Raw genomic sequence first — 24,727 nt, forward strand, 5'->3', positions numbered from 1 at the left:
CGCCGCGCCGAAAAGGGCCCGGGCGGCGCCGCGCCGAAAAGGGCCCGGGCGGCGCCGCGCCGAAAAGGGCCCGGGCGGCGCCGCGCCGAAAAGGGCCCGGGCGGCGCCGCGCCGAAAAGGGCCCGGGCGGCGCCGCGCCGAAAAGGGCCCGGGCGGCGCCGCGCCGAAAAGGGCCCGGGCGGCGCCGCGCCGAAAAGGGCCCGGGCGGCGCCGCGCCGAAAAGGGCCCGGGCGGCGCCGCGCCGAAAAGGGCCCGGGCGGCGCCGCGCCGAAAAGGGCCCGGGCGGCGCCGCGCCGAAAAGGGCCCGGGCGGCGCCGCGCCGAAAAGGGCCCGGGCGGCGCCGCGCCGAAAAGGGCCCGGGCGGCGCCGCGCCGAAAAGGGCCCGGGCGGCGCCGCGCCGAAAAGGGCCCGGGCGGCGCCGCGCCGAAAAGGGCCCGGGCGGCGCCGCGCCGAAAAGGGCCCGGGCGGCGCCGCGCCGAAAAGGGCCCGGGCGGCGCCGCGCCGAAAAGGGCCCGGGCGGCGCCGCGCCGAAAAGGGCCCGGGCGGCGCCGCGCCGAAAAGGGCCCGGGCGGCGCCGCGCCGAAAAGGGCCCGGGCGGCGCCGCGCCGAAAAGGGCCCGGGCGGCGCCGCGCCGAAAAGGGCCCGGGCGGCGCCGCGCCGAAAAGGGCCCGGGCGGCGCCGCGCCGAAAAGGGCCCGAACAGACTTATTCTTCAGTGATGAAGAAGGTGACCCTGCTCAGTCTCTTGGCAGTACTGCACTTATGCGGTCAAGAAACCGTACCCCACGGTTTCCCAAAAACAACGTACCTGGCAACCCCTCATAAACATACCTCAAATATGTGAATTCCATGCACATAAAGCCTAGAAGGCTTTATGGTCTAACGACTCGACAGACAGCAAACACACAGGCAAAAGCTCCAGAAATACAATAAACTGTCCCTAAACCTGAAACAGAATACCCCTTACATGCCCACTGCTGCCATTTTCAGATACACGCTCACACAGGGAGCTTCAATGATACATTTCTCCTAAACCCTGCTCCATCACTTTGCCACCAAGGTTGTGACTTTGATAAGATTTGACATAAAGGCAAAGACTCACAAAAAAACCCGTAATTCTGCAAAAATCATAAGGGACCCAGAACCACAAAGCAAACACACAAAGTAACATCACCATACTATCCGTAACACTGCTATAACTACTACTCACCTGAGGAAGAGCTGCATGCAATACAGGCACCTACTACTTAGATTGCTTTACAATGACAGATCCTGCCAGTTGCCACCTCAAAAAGATAGGAGTACTGGTTTCTACTTGAAAACGCATCAGTCCATAGACTGACCCACCTAAAGAACCCTCCAAACAACTGAAGGAAAACCAAAGCACTTACCCCAAAGTGCAGCCCAGGCAGAAGGAGCTCTCTCATGGCATACCTGCAACTCAGTTACCATTAGGTCCCACCTGGAACCTGAAGCCAATCACCTGGGAAAGTGCAGGGGGAAAGCACAAAAAAGCAGAAAGAGGAGGAGCAGCAGCTGTGGTTTTATTAACTTCTTTATATGGCTTAGCTCAACAGCATGCAGAGCGCAGACAAGAGAACTGGGGTGTTTCTAGAAACAAAAATCCCCATGCTTTTGCTACAGCTTTGAATATTGAAAGGAAAATACAAACAAGCAAGTAACTCTTTTTTTTTTTTTCCACCTGGAATTACCTCAATCTTTCATTTACAAAGAAAAATCTAGGAGCAGAATAGATTACATGCCAAAAGAAGTATTCAATTCCATTCCACTCGCAGGAGAAATCACTTACTTCAGCAGGCTATCTGAGAACCAAAAGGCTATGCTGATGTGTTAAAACACACTACAGGACACTGGGGCCAGGCCCTCCGCTGCACCCACTTAAAACCCATCCCTACACTCACCAAGGTGCAACCCCAACCCAAACACAGACACAGCATTTCAGCCTCAACACAGTTTCCAGAACTGCTGGAAAGCAAGCTTCATCCTAAGCGAGGCGTGCCCAGGCTACACAGGACAGGGCTGCAGGCAACTCTTTGCCTACCGAAGAAGACTGCCATCAGCACCTGCTTTGTTCCGATCCTAAAGACTAACATCACAGCCCACGTCGCCTGGGACACCTGATAAACAGAAGAGAAAGCAGCCATACCGTTTTCAAGCCGTCCCTGCGCATGTCGCTCCTCGATGATCTGCAACTTCTTCTCAAATCCTCAACCGCTTCTGTGGAGAGCCTGCCATGGCACCTGCAAAGCAAGACCCTTCGCAGTCACCTCGTGCTACTTGGCAGTTCTGCTCCAATCCAGCTCACAAACAGCCCGCCCTTCCCGTGCTGCTCTTCACAGTGCAGCTTGGCCCCACTCAGCCTGTGCGACACACCTGTGAAACAAAAAGAAAAGCATAGGCTGAAGCAGCATCCAAAGACACAGCACAGATAGGACAGTTACTCTCATCTGCTCCCTAACCTCTGCCCCCTCACCTGCCCTCGAGGAAGATGCTTCCATCTGCTCTCTTAGGCCAGCTACAACACACCTCTGAAATATAAACAGGATTTTTACTGTACTTTGTGCAGTTAAGTAACTGCAGTGACAACTGCACCACTAAAGTAACTGCTAGATCTGCTCATCGCTCACCTTGCTAAAAGAAGCTGTGGTCAAGTCCTGTGTTGTACACTGTGTTTCAGCTTTAGCAAATGAAAACGGTCACAAGATAATCATTCAGCTGCCAGCATTAGCACCCATCCCTCAACAACAGAAGGGACCCCATTTACAAATTATTGTTTCAAAACAGCGGCCCCCTTACCTCAGCACCTCAGAAGTAGATCAAGCCAGTCACCGAGCTGCCTACCGAGTGCTGGACAGTTCCAGAGGGAGCTCTTTCCTGTGAGCAGTTCCTACTAAGGTACACACTCTACTGGGGACAGGAAAGATATAAAAATAAAAGTTTCAAAACCCCGTATCTGTAAGCTTTCATGATTCAACAGTGCACCGTTCAAGCATTATGGGAGCAGCTGCTCGCAAGCAGCTCAACTCTGCCAAATCCACATCTACCAACCTCCAGAGATGACTGTGCCAGCTGCCCGTCAGTACGCGCCCAGAGGCAGACCGGATGTCTTTGCCAATACAGTCCGGACAATGTATTAGTACACCCATGCACTGCCACGTTAGCTGTCATCACTAACTGCCAGGCAGGACAGCTTCAGTACTTTGTGCAGTTAAGTAACTGCAGTGACAACTGCACCACTAAAGTAACTGCTAGATCTGCTCATCGCTCACCTTGCTAAAAGAAGCTGCGGTCAAGTCCTGTGTTGTACACTGTGTTTCAGCTTTAGCAAATGAAAACGGTCACAAGATAATCATTCAGCTGCCAGCATTAGCACCCATCCCTCAACAACACAAAGGGACACCGTTTACAATATTATCATTTCAAAACAGAAGCCCCCATACCTCAGCACACCTCAGAAGTAGACCAAGCCAGTCACCGAGCTGCCTACGGAGCGCTGAACAGTTCCGGAAGAAGCTCTTTCCTGCGACAGGTTCCTCCAAAGGTTTACACTGTACTGGGGACAGGAGAGAAATAAAAATAAAACTTTCAAAACCCCATATCTGTAAGCTTTCAAGATTCGACAGACCTCCTCAACCACACCATTCAAGCACTATGCGAGCAGCTGCTCACAAGCAGATATACTCTCCCCCCCCCAACATCTGACAAACAACACTGAGATGACTGTGCCAGCTGCCCTTCAGTACGTGCCCAGATGCAGACCGGATGTCTTCGCCAAAACACTCCAGACAATGTATTAGCACACCCATGCACTGCCATGTTAGCTGTCATCACTAACTGCCAGGCAGGACAGCTCCAGACCAAACACATACACACACAGCCACGCCACAAACACTACAAACAAAACACACAACACAAGGCGCAAGAAAAAGTGACCCCCGGAGGGAAGCCCTATGGCAACAGCAAGTCAGAACAGGTGCTCTGCACCAGACCCTAGAGGAGACTCAAATGTCACGACACGCGACTGGAAGCAACTGCCAGAACTGGGATGATGGAGGCCGAAAAAGCCTGCCTTCAAGACAACAGACCAGAAGGATGGGGACTGAAAACCCCATAAGACAACGCTTAGGAAATCAATTCCCAAGCAAGAGCTCCTGATGCGGCCCAGATGACTTCTGCAAGAGTGAGGATGGAAACAGACGCGATCTCAAACCGAATACGATGCACGAGACCTGAAACAGAACTGCATTTCAAGCAGCGACTGCAAGACAAGAAGTGCTCGGATCAGAGCCACGATGACAAAACAAGCACTGAGGCCCTTCAGCACCGCTACCAAGTCCCCTGTCTGGTCAGTCCAGTGTCAAAAGCTAGGAGGATATCAAGACCCGAGAAGCACAGAACAGACGCTGCAGAAGCAACACTACAAGACAGACGAACAGAAGGAAACTGTCCTGCCTGGCGCACGCACTCACGCTACAAAATAATCCCGCTGCTTCTATTAGCCTGGTGACCCGGCCACAAGCAGCCTGAACGTGACCCAGCCTGAACCACCCTCACCGTGGCACCAAGTCTAGTCAGCCAGCAGGCACCATGCTCCTCTGGCTCCCAGCTCCCATTAGCCACCCCAGATATGCAAATACCAGGTGCCCCCCAACTTAGCTCTCAGGTTGCTGAATGGTAAATTCCCTCCACCTCAAGAAATGCACAGGCACTGGTCGTCATCTTAGGCAATTGCCAGGCTCATCATCAGCTGCAAAAAAAGAGTACCAGCATTCACTAGCATGCCGGTCATGATGCCCACCTTCTCCACAATGCTGACTACTGCTGATGCAACATACAACTATGCTCACCTGTTCCTCTCCAAATCCAAGCTCCAACACTGCAACCAGTATCATCCACACCACCTGGGAAAACAAAGGGATTAAATGATCGTTGCGTTCACAACACGTCACCCAATGGTGGTTTTTTTTTGTTATTGTTGGTTTTTGTGTGTGTGTGTGTGTTTCCTTTTTTTTTTTTTTTTGGTCTGCTTTAGCTCAACAGCATGCAGAGTGCAAACAAGAAAACCGGGGTGTTTCTAGAAGCAACAATCCCCATGCTTTTGCTGCAGCTTTGAATATTAAAAGGACAATACGACCCAGCAAGTAACTGGAACTTTCTTACCTGGAATTAGTTCAAACTTTTCTTCACATTGAAAGAAAAATCTAGGAGCAGAACACATTATACACCAACAAAATTAATTCCATTTCATCCCCAGAAAAAAAATCACATACTCTCATCCCCTCCTGTACCTCAGCCGCTTGCCTACCCCACGTGGCACACGCTTCCATCTGTTCTCTTTACCCACTTATAGCACCTCTAAAAGACAAACTGGAATTTTACTCTATTGGCTGTAGGAAAATAACTGCAGCGACAACCGCGCCCCAAAACCAACAGTTACCTCTGCTCACCACGCACCAGAGTCACTGCAGAGGCAGCTCGGGTCAAGACGTCCTGCACTGCGCACTGCGTTTCAGCCTGAACAAAAGGAAAAACACAGGCAGAAGATAAACATTCAGCTGACAGCAGTAGCACCCATCCCTCAACAACAAAAGGGACCCCATCTTTAGTTTTATCCTTTCAAAACAGCAGGCCACTTGCCTCTGTACCTGCAAATTAGGTCCAAGCTTGAAAGGAGCGGCCAGCATCACCCACGCCACCTGGGAACACAGAAGGACACAATGACCACTGTGCCTGCAAGCAACCACCTGCCACACTGCTCCTCTATCCCACACAGCCTCACCTCGGACCCTCACAGGGAAACACCTGAGCGTCTTCCCTTCGCTTCGGATAAGGGATGACCAGGCTGACAACACTCACCTTCCCTCAGTGCTTCGTGACATGAGGATTTCCCTTCCCTGTCCACGACTGCACAAAGCACCTGTAGAGACGAGAGAAAAGCACACTCTGAGGCACCTCACAACCACAGCATACCTGCTGCAATACCTCTCTCTTCCCAGTTCTTTTACTTCAGTTGCTCAACAGCTCTAACTCAGATTCTTCGCTCACAGCGCCACAGCAAATTCTGCCCGGGCCACACAACATACGCTACACAAGCTACATTGCTTAGGACACACAAGCTGGAACGTTCCCGCCCAACAATCAGTCGCATCGCACAGGATGGATGCCGCATACTCCTAGAAACCAAACCTACCAGTCCTGAGCAGCTCCCAACCTCCACCTGCCTACCACGTTCAGCACACTAACTGTTTACCCCTCAGAAAACCAGAAACTTAGAACATACACACACACAAACAACAACAAAAAAAAAAACACAACTCCACAAACGCCAAAAAGACATGCACACACAGCAACCCCGGCAGCAGTAATCACAGACTTACCCTTTGCAGATGAAAAAGGTGACTCTGATACAACCCTGCTCAGTCTCTTGGTAATGCTGCATATACGCTGCCAAGCCACATGTAGCATGTAATCAAGCTGGTGTAACTCTCCAGGGGACTAAAACAAGTGGTTTTAAACATGCAGAGATTAAAATACATCTCAAAAACAGGAGAATATGCGGCCATCCTAAAAAAAAGTGAGCCAGCAGCCTCTACTAAATATCCCTCTAATTCAAGCACTTAGAGATCTAGAATTCCAACCACTTAGAAATCCAGAAATCCATAGACTCCAGACTGCCTAGAGAACCCTGCAACTGACTGAAGGAAACACAAAGCACTGACCCCAAAGAGCAGCCCAGGCAGAAGGAGCACTCTGATGCCATGCCTGGGGCTCATATACCTTTTGGCCCCGCCCAGCACCCAAACCCAATCACCTGGGAAAGGGGAGGGGCAAAGCACAAGAAAGTAGAAATAGAGCAAGAGAAGTAGCTGTTTTTCTTTTTCTTTCTTTTTTAAAAACAACTTTATCTCAAAAGCATGCAGAGAGCAGACCAAATATTTGCAGTGATTTTAGAAGCAAAAATCGCCTTTGGCTTTTTCTGCAGGTTTTAATTTTGAATTGACAATATCACCAAGCTAATAACTGAAACTTTTTGAACTGGAATTACTTTAAACAGGCTCATCCCCATCTGTAAACACAGAGAACCAGCATTCATTACCATGCAAGCCCTAAAACCCACCTCCTGCACAAAGCACACTACAACTAATGCAACATACCATTGTGCAATACCACTCTGTTCCCAACTCCTTTATCTCACCTGCTCAGTAGCTCCACCTGAGTAATGGGCCCGGGCAGCGCCGCGCCGAAAAGGGCCCGGGCAGCGCCGCGCCGAAACGGGCCCCAACAGACTTATTCTTTAGACATGAAGCAGGTGACCCTGCTCAGTCTCTTGGCAGTACTGCACTTACGCGGTCAAGGAACCATGCTCAACTGTTTCCTAAATACAACTACCTAGCAACACCTCATAAACATACTTCTAATATGTCAATTCAAGGACATCAAGACTAGAAGGCTGCAAGGTCTAAAGACTCAACTGACAGCAAAACCACAGGCAAAAGCTCCAGAAATACAATAAACTGTCCCTAAACCTGAAACAGAATACCCCTTACATGCCCACTGCTGCCATTTTCAGATAATCGCTCACACAGGGAGCTTCAATGATACATTTCTCCTAAACCATGCTCCATCACTTTGCCACCAAGGTTGTGACTTTGATATGATTTGACATAAAGGCAAAGACTCACAGAAAAACCCGTAATTCTGCAAAAATCATAAGGGACCCAGAACCACAAAGCAAACACACAAAGTAACATCACCATACTATCCGTAACACTGCTATAACTACTACTCACCTGAGGAAGAGCTGCATGCAATACAGGCACCTACTACTAGATTGCTTTACAATGACAGATCCTGCCAGTTGCCACCTCAAAAAGATAGGAGTACTGGTTTCTACTTGAAAACGCATCAGTCCATAGACTGACCCACCTAAAGAACCCTCCAAACAACTGAAGGAAAACCAAAGCACTTACCCCAAAGTGCAGCCCAGGCAGAAGGAGCTCTCTCATGGCATACCTGCAACTCAGTTACCATTAGGTCCCACCTGGAACCTGAAGCCAATCACCTGGGAAAGTGCAGGGGGAAAGCACAAAAAAGCAGAAAGAGGAGGAGCAGCAGCTGTGGTTTTATTAACTTCTTTATATGGCTTAGCTCAACAGCATGCAGAGCGCAGACAAGAGAACTGGGGTGTTTCTAGAAACAAAAATCCCCATGCTTTTGCTGCAGCTTTGAATATTGAAAGGAAAATACAAACAAGCAAGTAACTCTTTTTTTTTTTTTTTTTCCACCTGGAATTACCTCAATCTTTCATTTACAAAGAAAAATCTAGGAGCAGAACAGATTACATGCCAAAAGAAGTATTCAATTCCATTCCACTCGCAGGAGAAATCACTTACTTCAGCAGGCTATCTGAGAACCAAAAGGCTATGCTGATGTGTTAAAACACACTACAGGACACTGGGGCCAGGCCCTCCGCTGCACCCACTTAAAACCCATCCCTACACTCACCAAGGTGCAACCCCAACCCAAACACAGACACAGCATTTCAGCCTCAACACAGTTTTGAGAACTGCTGGAAAGCAAGCTTCATACTCAGCGAGGCGTGCCCAGGCTACACAGGACAGGGCTTCGGGCACCTCTTTGCCTACCAAAGAAGACCGCCATCAGCACCTGCTTTGTTCAGATTCTAAAGACTAACATCACAGCCCACGTTGCCTGGGACACCTGATAAACAGAAGAGAAAGCAGCCATACCGTTTTCAAGCCGTCCCTGCACGTGTCGCTCCTCGATGATCTGCAACTTCTTCTCAAATCCTCAACCGCTTCTGTGGAGAGCCTGCCATGGCACCTGCAAAGTAAGACCCTTCGCAGTCACCTCGTGCTACTTGGCAGTTCTGCTCCAATCCAGCTCACAAACAGCCCGCCCTTCTCGTGCTGATCTTCACAGTGCAGCTTGGCCCCACTCAGCCTGTGCGACACACCTGTGAAACAAAAAGAAAAGCATAGGCTGAAGCAGCATCCAAAGACACAGCACAGATAGGACAGTTACTCTCATCTGCTCCCTTACCTCTGCCTCCTCACCTGCCCTCGAGGAAGATGCTTCCATCTGCTCTCTTAGGCCAGCTACAACACACCTCTGAAATATAAACAGGATTTTTACTGTACTTTGTGCAGTTAAGTAACTGCAGTGACAACTGCACCACTAAAGTAACTGCTAGATCTGCTCATCGCTCACCTTGCTAAAAGAAGCTGTGGTCAAGTCCTGTGTTGTACACTGTGTTTCAGCTTTAGCAAATGAAAACGGTCACAAGATAATCATTCAGCGGCCAGCATTAGCACGCATCCCTCAACAACAGAAGGGACCCCATTTACAAATTATTGTTTCAAAACAGCAGCCCCCTTACCTCAGCACCTCAGAAGTAGATCAAGCCAGTCACCGAGCTGCCTACCGAGTGCTGGACAGTTCCAGAAGGAGCTCTTTCCTGTGAGCAGTTCCTACTAAGGTACACACTCTGCTGGGGACAGGAAAGATATAAAAATAAAAGTTTCAAAACCCCGTATCTGTAAGCTTTCATGATTCAACAGTGCACCGTTCAAGCATTATGGGAGCAGCTGCTCGCAAGCAGCTCAACTCTGCCAAATCCACATCTACCAACCTCCAGAGATGACTGTGCCAGCTGCCCGTCAGTACGCGCCCAGAGGCAGACCGGATGTCTTTGCCAATACAGTCCGGACAATGTATTAGTACACCCATGCACTGCCACGTTAGCTGTCATCACTAACTGCCAGGCAGGACAGCTTCAGTACTTTGTGCAGTTAAGTAACTGCAGTGACAACTGCACCACTAAAGTAACTGCTAGATCTGCTCATCGCTCACCTTGCTAAAAGAAGCTGCGGTCAAGTCCTGTGTTGTACACTGTGTTTCAGCTTTAGCAAATGAAAACGGTCACAAGATAATCGTTCAGCTGCCAGCATTAGCACCCATCCCTCAACAACACAAAGGGACCCCATTTACAATATTATCATTTCTAAACAGAAGCCCCCATACCTCAGCACACCTCAGAAGTAGACCAAGCCAGTCACAGTCACCGAGCTGCCTACAGAGCACTGAACAGTTCCGGAAGGAGCTCTTTCCTGTGACAGGTTCCTCCAAAGGTTTACACTCTACTGGGGACAGGAGAGAAATAAAAATAAAAGTTTCAAAAACCCCTTATCTGTAAGCTTTCAAGATTCCACAGACCTCCTCCTCAAGCACACCGTTCAAGCACTATGCGAGCAGCTGCTCACAAGCAGATATACTCTCCCCCCCCACACACATCTGACAAACACCACAGAGATGACTGTGCCTGCTGCCCTTCAGTACGTGCCCAGAGGCAGACAAGATGTCTTCGCCAACACAGTCCAGACAATGTATTAGCACACCCATGCACTGCCACGTTAGCTGTCATCACTAACTGCCAGGCAGGACAGCTCCAGACCAAACACATACACACACAGGCACACCGCAAACACTACAAACCAAACACACAACACAAGGCGCAAGAAAAAGTGACCCCCGGAGGGAAGCCCTATGGCAACAGCAAGTCACAACAGGTGCTCTGCACCAGACCCAAGGAGAGACTCGAATGTCACGACACGCGACTGGAAGACACTGCCAGAACTGGGGTGATGGAGGCCTAAAAAGCCTGCCTTCAAGACAAGAGACCAGAAGGATGGGGACTGAAAACCCCGTAAGACGACGCTTAGGAAATCAATTCCCAAGCAGGAGCTCCTGATGCGGCCCAGATGACTTCCGCAAGAGTGAGGATGGAAACAGACGCCATCTCAAACCGAATATGATGCACGAGACCTGAAACAGAACTGCATTTCAAGCAGCAACTGCAAGACAAGAAGTGCTCGGATCAGAGCCACGATGACAAAACAAGAACTGAGGCCCTTCAGCACCGCTACCAAGTCGCCTGTCTGGTCAGTCCAGTGTCAAAAGCTAGAAGGATATCAAGACCCGAGAAGCACAGAACAGACATTGCAGAAGCAACACTACAGGACAGACGAACAGAAGGAAACTGTCCTGCCTGGCGCACGCACTCACGCTACAAAATAATCCCGCTGCTTCTATTAGCCTGGTGACCCAGCCACAAGCAGCCTGAACGTGACCCAGCCTGAACCACCCTCGCAGTGGCACCAAGTATTTTCAGCCAGCTGGCTCCATGCTGCTCTGGCTCCCAGCTCCCATTAGCCATCCCAGATATGCAAATACCAGGTGCCCCCCAACTTAGCTCTCAGGTTGCTGCATGGTAAATTCCCTCCGCCTCAAGAAATACACAGGCACTGATTGTCATCTTAGTCAATTGCCAGGCTCATCATCAGCTGCAAAAACAGAGTACCAGCATTCACTAGCATGCCGGTCATGATGCCCACCTTCTCCACAACGCTGACTACTGCTGATGCAACATACAACTATGCCCACCTGTTCCTCTCCAAATCCAAGCTCCAACACTGCAACCAGTATCATTCACACCACCTGGGAAAACAAAGGGATTAAATGATCATTGCATTCACAACAAGTCAGCCAATGGTGGTTTTTTTTGTGTGTATGTGGGGTTTTTTTGTTATTGTTTTTTGTGTGTGTGTTTCCTGTATTTATTTATTTTTTTAGTCTGCTTTAGCTCAACGGCATGCAGAGTGCAGACAAGAAAACTGAGGTGTTTCTAGAAGCAACAATCCCCACGCTTTTGCTGTAGCTTTGAATATTAAAAGGACAATACGACCCAGCAAGTAACTGGAACTTTCTTACCTGGAATTAGCTCAAACTTTTCTTCACATTGAAAGAAAAATCTAGGAGCAGAACACATTATACACCAACAAAATTGAGTCCATTTCATCCCCAGAAAAAAAAAATCACATACTCTCATCCCCTCCTGTACCTCAGCCGCTTGCCTACCCCACGTGGCACACGCTTCCATCTGTTCTCTTTACCCACTTATAGCACCTCTAAAAGGCAAACTGGAATTTTACTCTATTGGCTGTAGGAAAATAACTGCAGTGACAACCGTGCCCCAAACTGAGCCAGCAGCCCCTACTAAACATCCCTCTACTAAGTGAATTCCAAGCACTTAAAATCCAGAAATCCATAGACTCCAGCCTGCCTAAACAACCCTGCAACGGACAGAAGGAAAAACAAAGCACTGACCCCAAAGAGCAGCCCAGGCAGAAGGAGCTCTCTGATGGCATGCCTGGGGCTCATATAGCATTTAGCCCCGCCCAGCACCCAAACCCGATCACCTGGGAAAGGGGAGGGGCAAAGCACATGAAAGTAGGAAGAGAGCAGAAGGAGCAGCTGTGTTTTGTTTTGTTTTGGTTTTTCCTTTGTTTTTTAAAATCTGTTTTATCTCAAAAACATTCAGAGAGCAGACAAGAGACCTGTGGTGTTTCTAGAAGCAAAAATCCCCTTTTGCTTTTGCTGCAGCTTTTAATGTTGAACTGATAACGGCACCAAGCAAGTAACTGAAACTTCTTCAACTGGAATTAGTTTAAACACGCTCACCGTCATCTGCAAACACAGAGAACCAGCATTCACTAGCCCTAACCCTAACCCCAACCCTCACCCTAAACTCTAACCCTAGCCCCAGCCCTAGTCCCTAAGCCCAACCCTGGTTCCCGAGAACTTCATTTCCAGGCATGCTCTGGGCGCTCAACATGGCCTCCCGGAGGTCCGGAGTCCCAGAACTACATTGCCCGGCATGCTCCGGGCACCCAACATGGCCTCCCGGAAGTTCGGAGTCCCAGAACTACATCTCCCGGCATGCTCCGGGCAGTCAACATGGCCTACCGGAAGCCTGGTGCCGGAAAACTACACCTACCAGAATTCCCTGGACAGCCAGCACGGCCAATCAGAGGCCGAGTTTTCGAGAACTACATTTAACAGCGCTCACTGTAACCCTAGCCCTTCCCGCCCTTACACAAAAAAGCCTCAAGCCCTATCCCTAAACATCCTCGAAACCCCTACGGACCTAACCCAAACTATTTACCACACTAAACCCCTGAAGTCCTATGCCTAAAACCCCTAACCCAATAAATTAAGACGCTCAAATCCCAAACCCGCAAAATTGAGATGCTCAAATCCCAAACCCCCTTCCAAAAAAGAAAAAGAAAAATCAAGAGAAAAAAAAATCAAACAAAACAAAAACAACAAAAGGGGTAGATCTGGTGGCATCTGCCCTGTAACCCTGCAAAAATCACGAGGGACCTAGAACAACAAAGCAAACGCACAAAATAACATTGACATCCTATCCATAAATGTGCTATAACAATTAATCACCTCCAAAGAGCTTCAAGCAATAAATGCACATACTACTAGATCGGTTTCCTCTAAAAGATCGTACCAGACCCTGACCCACCAAAAGAACCCTGCATGTAGCTAACAGAAGCATCAACACAGCACTGACCCCAAAGAGCAGCCCGGGCAGAAGGAGCTCTCTGATGCCGTGCCTGGGGCTCCTATACCATTTGGCCCCGCCCAGCACCCAAACCCAATCACCTGGGAAAGAGGAGGGGGCAAACCACAAGAAAGAGAGCAGGAGCAGCAGCAGCTGTGTTCTTTTATTTATTTATTTATTTGTTTTTTTTGTGCCTATCCCTAGTTTACAGCATGCAGAGTGCAGACAAAAGAACTGGGGTGTTTCTAGAAGCAAAATTTACCGTATTTATGCCTCAGCTTTGAACATAGAAAGGACAATACAACCAAGAAAGTAAATGAAATATTTTCCACGGGAATTAGCTCAAACGTTAGTGTTAGGTCAGAGGTTGGACTCAATGATCTTGAGGTCTCTTCCAACCTAGAAGATCTGTGATTCTGTGTGATTTACATATGAAGAAAAATCTAGGAGCGTAGGAAATTACACAGCAAAAAAAACAACGACGTAATAAGCAACGCGCATGCACGGCCCAACGGCCGCCTGCAGTACTCGTTTTCCACCAGCAGGAGGCGGCAGAGGGCGCCCCCGGGCCCCACCGCGCATGCGCCCCCCTCGGCCGCCTGCAGTACTCGTTTTCCACCAGCAGGAGGCGGCAGAGGGCGCCCCCGGGCCCCACCGCGCATGCGCGCCCCCCGGCCGCCTGCAGTACCCGATTAAAACCAGCAGGTGGCGGCAGAGGGCGCACGCGGGCCTCACCGCGCATGCGCGCCCCTCGGCCGCCTGCAGTACCCGACTACAACCAGCAGGTGGCGGCAGAGGGCGCACGCGGGCGTCACCGCGCATGCGCGCCCCCCGGCTGCCTGCAGTACCCCTTCCCATCAGCAGGTGGCGGCAGAGAGCGCACACGGGCGTCACCGCGCATGCGCGGCCCCCGGCCGCCTGCAGTACCCGAATACCGCCAGCAGGTGGCGGCAGAGGGCGCCACCGGACCCCACCGCGCATGCGCGCCCCCCGGCCGCCTGCAGTACCCCTTTCCCACCAGCAGGTGGCGGCAGAGGGCGCCCGCGGGTGCCAATGCGCATGCGCGTCCCCCGGACGCCTGCAGTACTCGTTTTCCACCAGCAGGAGGCGGCAGAGGGCGCCCGCGGGAGGCCCTGTCGGGCGGATCACAGCTCGCCTACTGTGCCATTCGGAGCTTGTGGCTGTCTTTTTTCCAACGTACTTGCTACCCACACCCCGCGGGGCAGCTTGTCTTACAAAGAATTCTCTCTGTTAATATTCTCTTTAAGGCGGGCACGAAGCATCCACTGCTCTTCTAAGCAAGCAACCTTCCTTCTGTGCTCCCTTCGGGATGCAGGACTACGTGCACTCAGATTTATTCCACTCAGTTTTCTTCGCCTTTTCATTGGCACAGTCTCCAAGGACGCCTGGCTTTCTTCTCACAGACTCGCGTCCGTTTCAGCGTAAGGCATCTTTTCCCTCCGCTGCTCTAATCCAAATTCAAATTATCCAGATAAAACAATAGCGAGGTGTCGTGATTTAACCCGACCGGCAGCTAAACACCACGCAGCCGTTCGCTCACCCTCCCCCCTCCCTCTCTGGGACGGGGGAGAGAAATGGAAAGTGAAGCCCGTGAGTTGAGATAAAGACAGTTTAATAAGACAGGAAAAAAAAAAATAACAAAATAATAACAACAATAATAATAATGATGATACAATGGTGATAATACAAAAGTAATAATAGTATGTACAAACAAGTGATGCACAATGCAATTGCTCACCACCCGCTGACCGATGCCCAGCCTAACCCCGAGCAGTCCGGCCCCCTCCCTCCGGCTAGCCACCCCTATATATTGTTTAGCATGACGTCAGATGGTATGGAATACCCCTTTGGCTAGTTTGGGTCACCTGTCCTGGGTCTGTCCCCTCCCAGCTCTTACTGCACCCCCCAGCCTGCCCGTTGGCAGGACAGAGCAAAGGCTGAGATGTCCTTGGCTTAGTATAAGCACTGCTCTGCAACAATTAAAGCATCGGGGTGTTATCAGCACTCTTCTCATTCTAAGCCAAAACACAGCATTCCACCAGCTACTAGGAAGAAAATTAATTCTGTGCTAACTGAAAACCAGGACATCTATCCACCCCTTATTCCATACCATTTATGTCATGCTCAGGTTACACTCTTTTCCATACATTCTAATTAGTCACCTATAGTAATCATGGTAGTGATAACATACAGTATAATATACTATTTAACATGGTGCAATTCAGTTCATGGGCTATTCTCACCCAGTATTAAATCTCCTTGAGGTACACACCGGACCTCTCCATTCTTTTGCATCACCCACCAAGTATATCCAGGTCCCTGAGCGAAAACAATTCCACGAATAGGTTTGCCTTTTCCTGAGGCAGGAGTAGCCCAGACTGTTTTACCCAGCATATTTTTTACATGCACTACAGGAACTTTATCCCCATCTACAGTACGTAACAGGTTTGATTGGGCAGGTCCAGCTCGGTTGGTAGATCCCCTAGTATTGACTAACCAGGTGGCCTTTGCCAAATGCGTATCCCAGTTTTTGAACGTCCCAGCGCCCATTGCTTTCAAGGTAGTCTTTAACAGGCCATTGTATCGTTCAACTTTCCCGGAGGCTGGTGCATGATAGGGGATGTGATACACCCATTCAATACCATGTTCTTTGGCCCAAGTGTCTATAAGGTTGTTTCGGAAGTGAGTCCCATTGTCTGATTCTATTCTTTCTGGGGTGTCATGTCGCCATAGGACTTGCTTTTCAAGGCCCAGGATGGTGTTCCGGGCGGTAGCATGAGGCACAGGATATGTTTCCAGCCATCCGGTGGTTGCTTCCACCATTGTAAGTACGTGGCGCTTGCCATTGCGAGTTTGAGGGAGTGTGATGTAATCAATCTGCCAGGCCTCTCCATATTTATATTTCAGCCATCGTCCTCCATACCAAAGAGGCTTTGACCGTTTGGCTTGCTTGATTGCAGCACATGTTTCACAGTCATGAATAACCTGTGCTATAGCGTCCATGGTCAAGTCCACCCCTCGATCACGAGCCCATCTGTATGTTGCATCTCTACCTTGATGGCCTGAGGTGTCATGGGCCCATCGGGCTATAAATAATTCACCTTTATGCTGCCAATCCAGGTCCACCTGAGCTACTTCAATCTTAGCAGCCTGATCCACCTGCTGGTTGTTTTGATGTTCTTCAGTAGCCCGATTCTTGGGCACATGAGCATCTACGTGGCGTACTTTCACAGCCAGGTTCTCTACCCGAGCAGCAATATCTTGCCACAATGCAGCAGCCCAGATAGGTTTGCCCCTACGCTGCCAGTTGTTTTGCTTCCATTGCTGTAACCATCCCCACAGGGCATTTGCTACCATCCATGAATCGGTGTAGAGATAGAGAACTGGCCATTTTTCTCGTTCAGCAATGTCTAAAGCCAGCTGAATGGCTTTCACTTCTGCAAACTGACTCGATTCACCTTCTCCCTCAGCAGCTTCTGCAACTCGTCGCGTAGGACTCCATACAGCAGCCTTCCATCTCCGATGCTTCCCCACAATACGACAGGACCCATCAGTGAACAGGGCATATTTCTTTTCATTCTCTGGCAACTGGTTGTACAGTGGGGCTTCTTCAGCACGACCCACCTCCTCCTCTGATGATATCCCAAAGTATTTGCCTTCTGGCCAGTCCATGATCACTTCCAATATTCCTGGGCGACTGGGGTTTCCTATTCGAGCCCGCTGAGTAATCAGTGCAACCCACTTGCTCCATGTAGCATCAGTTGCATGATGCGTAGAGGGGACCCTTCCCTTGAACATCCAGCCTAGTACCGGTAATCGGGGTGCTAGGAGGAGCTGCGCTTCAGTACCGACCACCTCCGAAGCAGATCGAACTCCTTCATATGCTGCCAATATCTCCTTTTCAGTTGGAGTATAGCGGGCCTCAGATCCTCTGTATCCCCGACTCCAAAACCCCAGAGGCCGACCTCGAGTTTCCCCAGGTTCTTTCTGCCAGAGGCTCCAGGTGGGGCCGTTCTCCCCGGCTGCAGTGTAGAGCACATTCTTTACATCTGGTCCTGTTCGAACTGGCCCAAGGGCTACTGCATGGACTATTTCCTGCTTGATTTGTTCAAAGGCTTGTCGTTGTTCAGGGCCCCATTCAAACTCATTCTTCTTACGAGTTACTTGGTAGAGTGGGTTTACAATCAGACTGTAATTTGGGATGTGCATTCTCCAAAACCCCACAACACCTAGGAAAGTCTGTGTTTCTTTTTTGTTAGTTGGTGGAGACATAGCTGTTATTTTGTTGATCACATCCATTGGGATTTGACGACGTCCATCTTGCCATTTTATTCCTAAAAACTGGATCTCCCGTGCAGGTCCTTTGACTTTATTTTGTTTTATGGCAAAACCGGCTTTCAGAAGGATTTGGACTATTTTCTTCCCTTTCTCGAAAACTTCCTCTGCTGTGTCACCCCACACAATAATGTCATCGATGTACTGCAGGTGTTCAGGAGCTTCCCCCTGCTCTAGTGCAGACTGGATCAGCCCATGGCAAATGGTAGGGCTGTGTTTCCACCCCTGGGGCAGCCTATTCCAAGTATATTGGACTCCCCTCCAAGTGAAGGCAAATTGTGGCCTGCACTCTGCTGCTAGAGGGATGGAGAAAAATGCATTAGCGATATCAATTGTGGCGTACCACTTGGCTGCCTTCGATTCAAGTTCATACTGAAGTTCCAGCATGTCCGGCACTGCAGCACTCAGTGGTGGCGTCACTTCGTTCAGGCCACGATAGTCCACTGTTAGTCTCCACTCGCCATTAGACTTTCGCACTGGCCATATGGGACTATTGAAAGGTGAATGAGTCTTGCTGATCACTCCTTGGCTCTCCAATTGACGAATTAGCTTATGGATGGGAATCAGGGAGTCTCGGTTGGTGCGATATTGCCGCCGGTGCACAGTTGTGGTAGCAATTGGCACTTGCTGTTCTTCGACCCTCAGCAACCCCACAACAGAGGGGTCCTCTGAGAGACCAGGCAAGGTAGATAATTGTTTAATGCCCTCTGTCTCTAAGGCAGCAATACCAAAAGCCCACCGGAACCCTTTTGGGTCCTTGCAGTATCCTCTTCTAAGATAGTCTATGCCAAGGATACATGGAGCATCCGGACCAGTCACAATGCGGTGCTTTTCCCACTCATTCCCAGTCAGACTCACTTCAGCCTCCAATACAGTCAACTGCTGAGATCCCCCTGTCACTCCACAAATATAGATGGGCTCTGGTCCTTTATAGCTCGATGGCATTATAGTACATTGTGCACCGGTGTCTACTAAAGCCTTATACTTCTGTGCGCGTGATGTGCCAGGCCATCGAATCCACACAGTCCAATAAACTCAATTGTCCCTTTCCTCCCCCTGGCTGGAGGCAGGGCCCCCCTAATCCTGGTCAGAATCTTCCTCGTTTCTGTGTTTGAAGGACTGTCTGCTGGAAGTTGGAGCAGCAAACTTTTCGGAGAATCCCTTTTTCCTGATTGTTTTCTTTTGCAACTCACGTACCCGTGCCTCTAGGGTCGCGGTAGATTTTCCATCCCACTTTCTCATGTCCTCTCCATGGTCTCGTAAGTAAAACCACAGGGTGGCACGGGGTGAGTACCCACCATATCGTCTTCCTTGTGTGGGTGAACGCCTACCCCTGACAGCTGAGACACTGCTTTGTACAGGTGCGAAGGAGAATAATCTCTCTTCAAGTTGGTGAACCTTTTCAGAAAGTTTCTCCCAAGTGTTCTCCTTTGGTCGGTGGGCACTGGTTGGTTCAGGTGGGGAGGACAATAGATTCTCTTCAAGTTGGTGAACCTTTTCAGAAAGTTTCTCCACAGCTGAGACGCAGGCCTGTAAGGAAGAGGAGAGACTTTCTTCGTACTGCCGGAGTTGTTTAGCTGCTTCACCCACTGTGGGTTCCTCATCCTCTTTCCAGGCCATTATTGCCAATGAGCTGGCATATGATGATGGTGCACTCCGTACAAACTTCCGCCACATGGGTCGTGTACACTTGACTTCATCTGGATCTGTGGATGTTTGTTTGAGGTCTGGATCCTCATAAATCACTTCCCGTACGGCTAATTCCCTCAGGTACTGGATTCCCTTCTCCATAGTGGTCCACTTGCCTGGTAGACATAAAGTATCTTCCTTGAAGGGATACCTTTCCCTCACAGCTGAGAGGAGACACCTCCAGAGGCTGGTGGGTCGTGCTCCATCTGCAATTGCTTTGTCAATGCCGGCGTCTCGAGCAAGGGATCCCAGCCGCTTGGCTTCCCTGCCGTCTAATTCCACACAATTGGCTCCAGAGTCCCAGCACCGGAGCAGCCAGGTGACAAGCTGCTCACCTATACAGCGACCAAAATCTTTTCGCACATCTCGTAGCTCGCGCTCGTTTAGGCTTCGGGTAGTTACTGTTGCTCTTTCGGCATCCTCATCTTCCTCCTCCTGAATCCTTGACGGCCCAGCGTCGTCATCATCTTCGTCATCTCTATACTTAGTTTTGGCAGAAGCCTTACCTGGATTGGCAGAAGACTCTCTGCGTTCTAAACGACTTGAATTTCTATACCATATTTTCACCTTCTCTACAGGGGCAGCTTGCACTGCTACTGCTCGTTTCTCTGACTTTGTTACAGGGTCTGCCACAGGGGTTGGAATGCCCTCTGCAGGGGCAGCTTGCACTGCTACTGCTCGTTTCTCTGACTTTGTTACAGGGTCTGCCACAGGGGTTGGAATGCCCTCTGCAGGGTCAACTTGCACTGCTACAGCTCGTTTCTCTGACACGGCCACAGGAGCTGGGGCTGGAGCGGCTGCAGGAGCTGGGGCTGGAGCGGCTGCAGGAGCTGGGGCTGGAGCGGCTGCAGGAGCTGGGGCTGGAGCGGCTGCAGGAGCTGGGGCTGGAGCGGCTGCAGGAGCTGGGGCTGGAGCGGCTGCAGGAGCTGGGGCTGGAGCGGCTGCAGGAGCTGGGGCTGGAGCGGCTGCAGGAGCTGGGGCTGGAGCGGCTGCAGGAGCTGGGGCTGGAGCGGCTGCAGGAGCTGGGGCTGGAGCGGCTGCAGGAGCTGGGGCTGGAGCGGCTGCAGGAGCTGGGGCTGGAGCGGCTGCAGGAGCTGGGGCTGGAGCGGCTGCAGGAGCTGGGGCTGGAGCGGCTGCAGGAGCTGGGGCTGGAGCGGCTGCAGGAGCTGGGGCTGGAGCGGCTGCAGGAGCTGGGGCTGGAGCGGCTGCAGGAGCTGGGGCTGGAGCGGCTGCAGGAGCTGGGGCTGGAGCGGCTGCAGGAGCTGGGGCTGGAGCGGCTGCAGGAGCTGGGGCTGGAGCGGCTGCAGGAGCTGGGGCTGGAGCGGCTGCAGGAGCTGGGGCTGGAGCGGCTGCAGGAGCTGGGGCTGGAGCGGCTGCAGGAGCTGGGGCTGGAGCGGCTGCAGGAGCTGGGGCTGGAGCGGCTGCAGGAGCTGGGGCTGGAGCGGCTGCAGGAGCTGGGGCTGGAGCGGCTGCAGGAGCTGGGGCTGGAGCGGCTGCAGGAGCTGGGGCTGGAGCGGCTGCAGGAGCTGGGGCTGGAGCGGCTGCAGGAGCTGGGGCTGGAGCGGCTGCAGGAGCTGGGGCTGGAGCGGCTGCAGAATCCACCGTAGGGGTCACAGTGGCCGTTGGATCTGTCACAGGGTTTGGAGTGGCCGCAGGGTCTGTCACTAAGTTGACAGCAGTATCAATGGCAGCTCGATAGGCATGAGCCAGGCCCCAGCACGTTACAATGATTTGTGTTACTTTGGAACTGCCAGAATCATTACACCTTTTTTTCAAGCATTCTGCCAGTTTTTGAGGATTTTGCCATTGTTCAGGGGTGAATTTCCAACACACTGGGGGTGCCAACTGCTCTAGATGCCTGCCCATATCCACCCATACTCCCTGCCACCCACAACTATACTGCCTCCGGGCAGATCTCCGGATGAGCTTCATAAGTAGTTGTTTAACTTTAAGCAGAATCTGAAGTGCATTCATGAGGCAGAACAACAAGACTATGATATTCTGAGTATTCCAGAAATATTCAATATCTTGGAGAGCTATTGTGACAAGCTCAGGGGATAAGAGGGTGGTGAAGGAGGAAGGCAGAGTGACCCAGGAGGATACAGGGGTGGTGAAGGAGAAAGGGAGAGTAAGCAAGTAAGGAAAAATATCCTCCCCTTTCCCCTCCACAGATTGACTCTCTAATGGAGAAAAACAATAGGTATAATTGCTAATAGTTCCCAAGATGCTGTTTCCAAAGTACAGAGTCCACGATGTTACTGAGTATAAATACCAAGTTAGAGTCATGACCAGATATCTTATCGTCTCATAAGCCATTGCTATAACACTTAGTACCATAATGGTCTGAAACCAGGGCCCGGAGAGGAGAAACAACACTACAGAGAGCAAATACGGAAAATAATGTACTATAATACTCAATTTGGAAAACAGGCGCAGCAGAGTTGTGATTAAAGCAATCAGCATCATGACAAGTGACTATTAAGCAGGTCTAATCCTTACACCAATTTTAGTTTAACACACTCTGATCAGATCTGCCGTTATCTCAACCTTTCGGGCCCCACGTTGGGCGCCAAAAAAGACTGTCGTGGTTTAACCCGACCGGCAGCTAAACACCACGTAGCCGTTCGCTCACCCTCCCCCCTCCCTCTCTGGGACGGGGGAGAGAAATGGAAAGTGAAGCCCGTGAGTTGAGATAAAGACAGTTTAATAAGACAGGAAAAAAAAAATAACAAAATAATAATAACAATAATAATAATGATGATACAATGGTGATAATACAAAAGTAATAATAGTATGTACAAACAAGTGATGCACAATGCAATTGCTCACCACCCGCTGACCGATGCCCAGCCTAACCCCGAGCAGTCCGGCCCCCTCCCCCCGGCTAGCCACCCCTATATATTGTTTAGCATGACGTCAGATGGTATGGAATACCCCTTTGGCTAGTTTGGGTCACCTGTCCTGGGTCTGTCCCCTCCCAGCTCTTACTGCACCCCCCAGCCTGCCCGTTGGCAGGACAGAGCAAAGGCTGAGATGTCCTTGGCTTAGTATAAGCACTGCTCTGCAACAATTAAAGCATCGGGGTGTTATCAGCACTCTTCTCATTCTAAGCCAAAACACAGCATTCCACCAGCTACTAGGAAGAAAATTAATTCTGTGCTAACTGAAAACCAGGACACGAGGTAAGAGAGAACTGGCTGAGTTAAAGTCACCATCTTTCTGTAACTAATTTAGCAGACAGCTGTACCACATCAGAGGAGGAGGTTTAGATGCTAACCAGGTCAGGCACATCACGGTCAAGTGAGCGCCCCCGGAATCACTAAAGAAACTTAAGGAAGAATCTACTAGAAGAAAGCTGTCTCCTCTTACCACCACCTATTTAAAAGATAGTGTAGTACAGGCAGTTCTACGTGCATAAAACCACATACACACAGTATACCTGACCCAAGTAAATTCCCTCTGAGAAGTCCACCATTAAGCAAAAGAGGTGTATTGTGGTGACATACAGCTGCCGTGTAATGATCCTGAAGGGATGAATCGCCCTATGTATTCCAAGGTACTCCTGTGGTTTGTTTGTTTTTTTTTCAAGTACGTTCAACGGTACAGGTAAGTACGTTCCCGCTAAGAAAAGAGTTCAGAATTGTTTATAACGAGTTCGTTCCACGTGTCACTTTCTCACTTAACGTAGTAATAAAGATACGCTGCTGCTTTTGGATTTAATTTCCTTCTTGAATCTCACTGGTGTAATTCCAATGGTCAAATAACCTCTTCCAGAAAGACCAGCCCACTGCTTCACAGGAGAAGGAAAAGATGTCTCACACACGCTGGCTAGTACTAAAAAGAGTAATAGGAAGAGAAGTTCAGGCCATCAACGTAAGTATGTTTCCCTGCCTCTTCTGCTGGCTGGTCAAGTGGAATCCTCAGGACAGCCCCAGTACCTTGTGAAGAGCTTCTTAACGCCAGCACAACTTCAACCTGTCTTTTAAAAGAAAGCTGTTAAAGGAGCAGGAGACTGTTTTTAAATGAGAACAACCGAAAATAAACTTATCTGAAGAGCCACTTACTACTGGCATATTACCGTTTAAAAGGAAAATATTAATTACGTGCAGGTGCTCCAGTCTTCGTTGCATTTTCTGTGATTCACAACATTACCTTTGAACAAAAGAGTAAGAGGAACGGAAGGGAGGATATTAACTCGGGTAACCAAGGATTTGGTAAGCTGGAACTTGGTGTCTTTAACACTTTAGCCTTGGAGCAAAAATGTACACCCTGTACAGGCTGAGCTGACTGATGAGGCAGGTGCTCCAGGGTACGTGCTACCGGGAGGTAAGTAACAAACACATTCCGCAGCTATTACCAGAAGTGGGGTTTCAGGATATGCAGACTGGTTTCACAAAAAATATTAGCGGTCTGTTGGTGACAGACAATTCGAGGAATTCAGCGCTGCCCATTACAGACTCCTCAGATCAGCACTTAACGAGAATTAATAAAACGGTTTATTTTTTTTTTTATATATATATATATATATATATACACACACATATACACACACACACACACACACCTATGTTCAAAAAAATGTATACAGTTAAAATATCAAATTAGTGATCCGGTAACAACACTGTTCAAAACCAATCTCTTTTGTATGAACATTAAAATAAATGCACACTTTTAAAAGCATTTCTTTTTAGTGCTTCCAAAGCACAGCGTGTGCCAAGGCAAGGCCACCTGAAGAATCTCCGTCCTCCTCACGGGATGAAAGAGAACTGAAGTCAGGGACCTGGGAAGCCTCAGGTGCGCTTTCATAATGTCTGCAGATAAAAACAGAAGAGAGTCTGAGGTAGATTGTTTAGTAACCACCAAGTGGTAACAGTCACAGGGCTGTCTTTAGCTTTCATTAACACAACAGCAGTTTCTTTACTCTCGATCTACGCTGAATCTCAAGTTTAAAGGCATGGCTAGCAGTTCTCGGGAACAAGGCCCTCGTCTCTGTGCTGGCAACATGCAATATTACCAGTGCAGGTGTTTCTGGGAGTTTTGTTTGTTTGTTTGTTTTTTTATTGGGGGGGGGGGGGGGGGGGGGGGGACACAACAGATGGGATCTCTCCACAATGCAGACACTGTGTGCATTTGACAGTGCCCCATTTTAGTGCGATCCACTGCCTATTGCACGTAAAACGGCTAATGACAGTATTCAAGTGAGTAAATTCTCACCACCTGCAGGAGGGGC

At 50.0% G+C, this 24,727-nt stretch overlaps 1 protein-coding gene and 5 long non-coding RNA genes across 31 annotated transcripts in view; 1 reads left to right on the forward strand and 5 right to left on the reverse strand.

Moving 5' to 3' along the window:
- Positions 1-2,493: 2,493 nt before the first annotated feature.
- Positions 2,494-13,904, reverse strand: LOC311421293. Its single transcript, XR_014684794.1, has 7 exons — positions 13,462-13,904; positions 11,811-11,851; positions 4,868-4,921; positions 4,710-4,767; positions 2,817-2,924; positions 2,648-2,697; positions 2,494-2,548 (listed from the first exon to the last, which is right to left on the reverse strand). It is a non-coding gene; the product is annotated as an uncharacterized lncRNA (long non-coding RNA).
- Positions 5,458-8,226, reverse strand: LOC311421299. The gene is made up of 5 exons (XR_014684798.1): positions 7,991-8,226; positions 6,398-6,515; positions 5,877-5,937; positions 5,666-5,716; positions 5,458-5,534 (listed from the first exon to the last, which is right to left on the reverse strand). It is a non-coding gene; the product is annotated as an uncharacterized lncRNA (long non-coding RNA).
- LOC311421309 lies at positions 8,819-10,507 on the reverse strand. Its single transcript, XR_014684801.1, has 3 exons — positions 10,065-10,507; positions 9,894-9,943; positions 8,819-8,864 (listed from the first exon to the last, which is right to left on the reverse strand). It is a non-coding gene; the product is annotated as an uncharacterized lncRNA (long non-coding RNA).
- On the reverse strand, positions 9,098-9,814 carry LOC311421291. Its single transcript, XR_014684793.1, has 3 exons — positions 9,421-9,814; positions 9,252-9,301; positions 9,098-9,152 (listed from the first exon to the last, which is right to left on the reverse strand). It is a non-coding gene; the product is annotated as an uncharacterized lncRNA (long non-coding RNA).
- A 652-nt stretch (positions 13,905-14,556) lies between the features above and the next one.
- LOC311421441 lies at positions 14,557-23,796 on the forward strand. Its single transcript, XR_014684871.1, has 2 exons — positions 14,557-14,960; positions 22,680-23,796. It is a non-coding gene; the product is annotated as an uncharacterized lncRNA (long non-coding RNA).
- LOC311421374 (uncharacterized protein) overlaps positions 23,126-24,727 on the reverse strand; it is a 44,728-nt gene continuing 43,126 nt past the window's right edge. For 20 of the 26 annotated variants that reach the window (XR_014684826.1, XR_014684827.1, XR_014684828.1 and 17 more), the window contains 2 exons: positions 23,576-24,308; positions 23,126-23,472 (listed from right to left, as the gene is read on the reverse strand). The gene's annotated coding sequence lies outside the window, so the exon portion shown is untranslated. Of the gene's footprint in view, positions 23,473-23,561; positions 24,309-24,727 lie in introns of those variants that run through there. The other 6 variants (XR_014684844.1, XR_014684845.1, XR_014684836.1 and 3 more) reach the window with 6 other exon arrangements.

The sequence above is a fragment of the Aythya ferina genome (assembly GCF_964211825.1).
Source record: "Aythya ferina genome assembly, chromosome: 1".
NCBI lineage: Eukaryota > Metazoa > Chordata > Aves > Anseriformes > Anatidae > Aythya > Aythya ferina.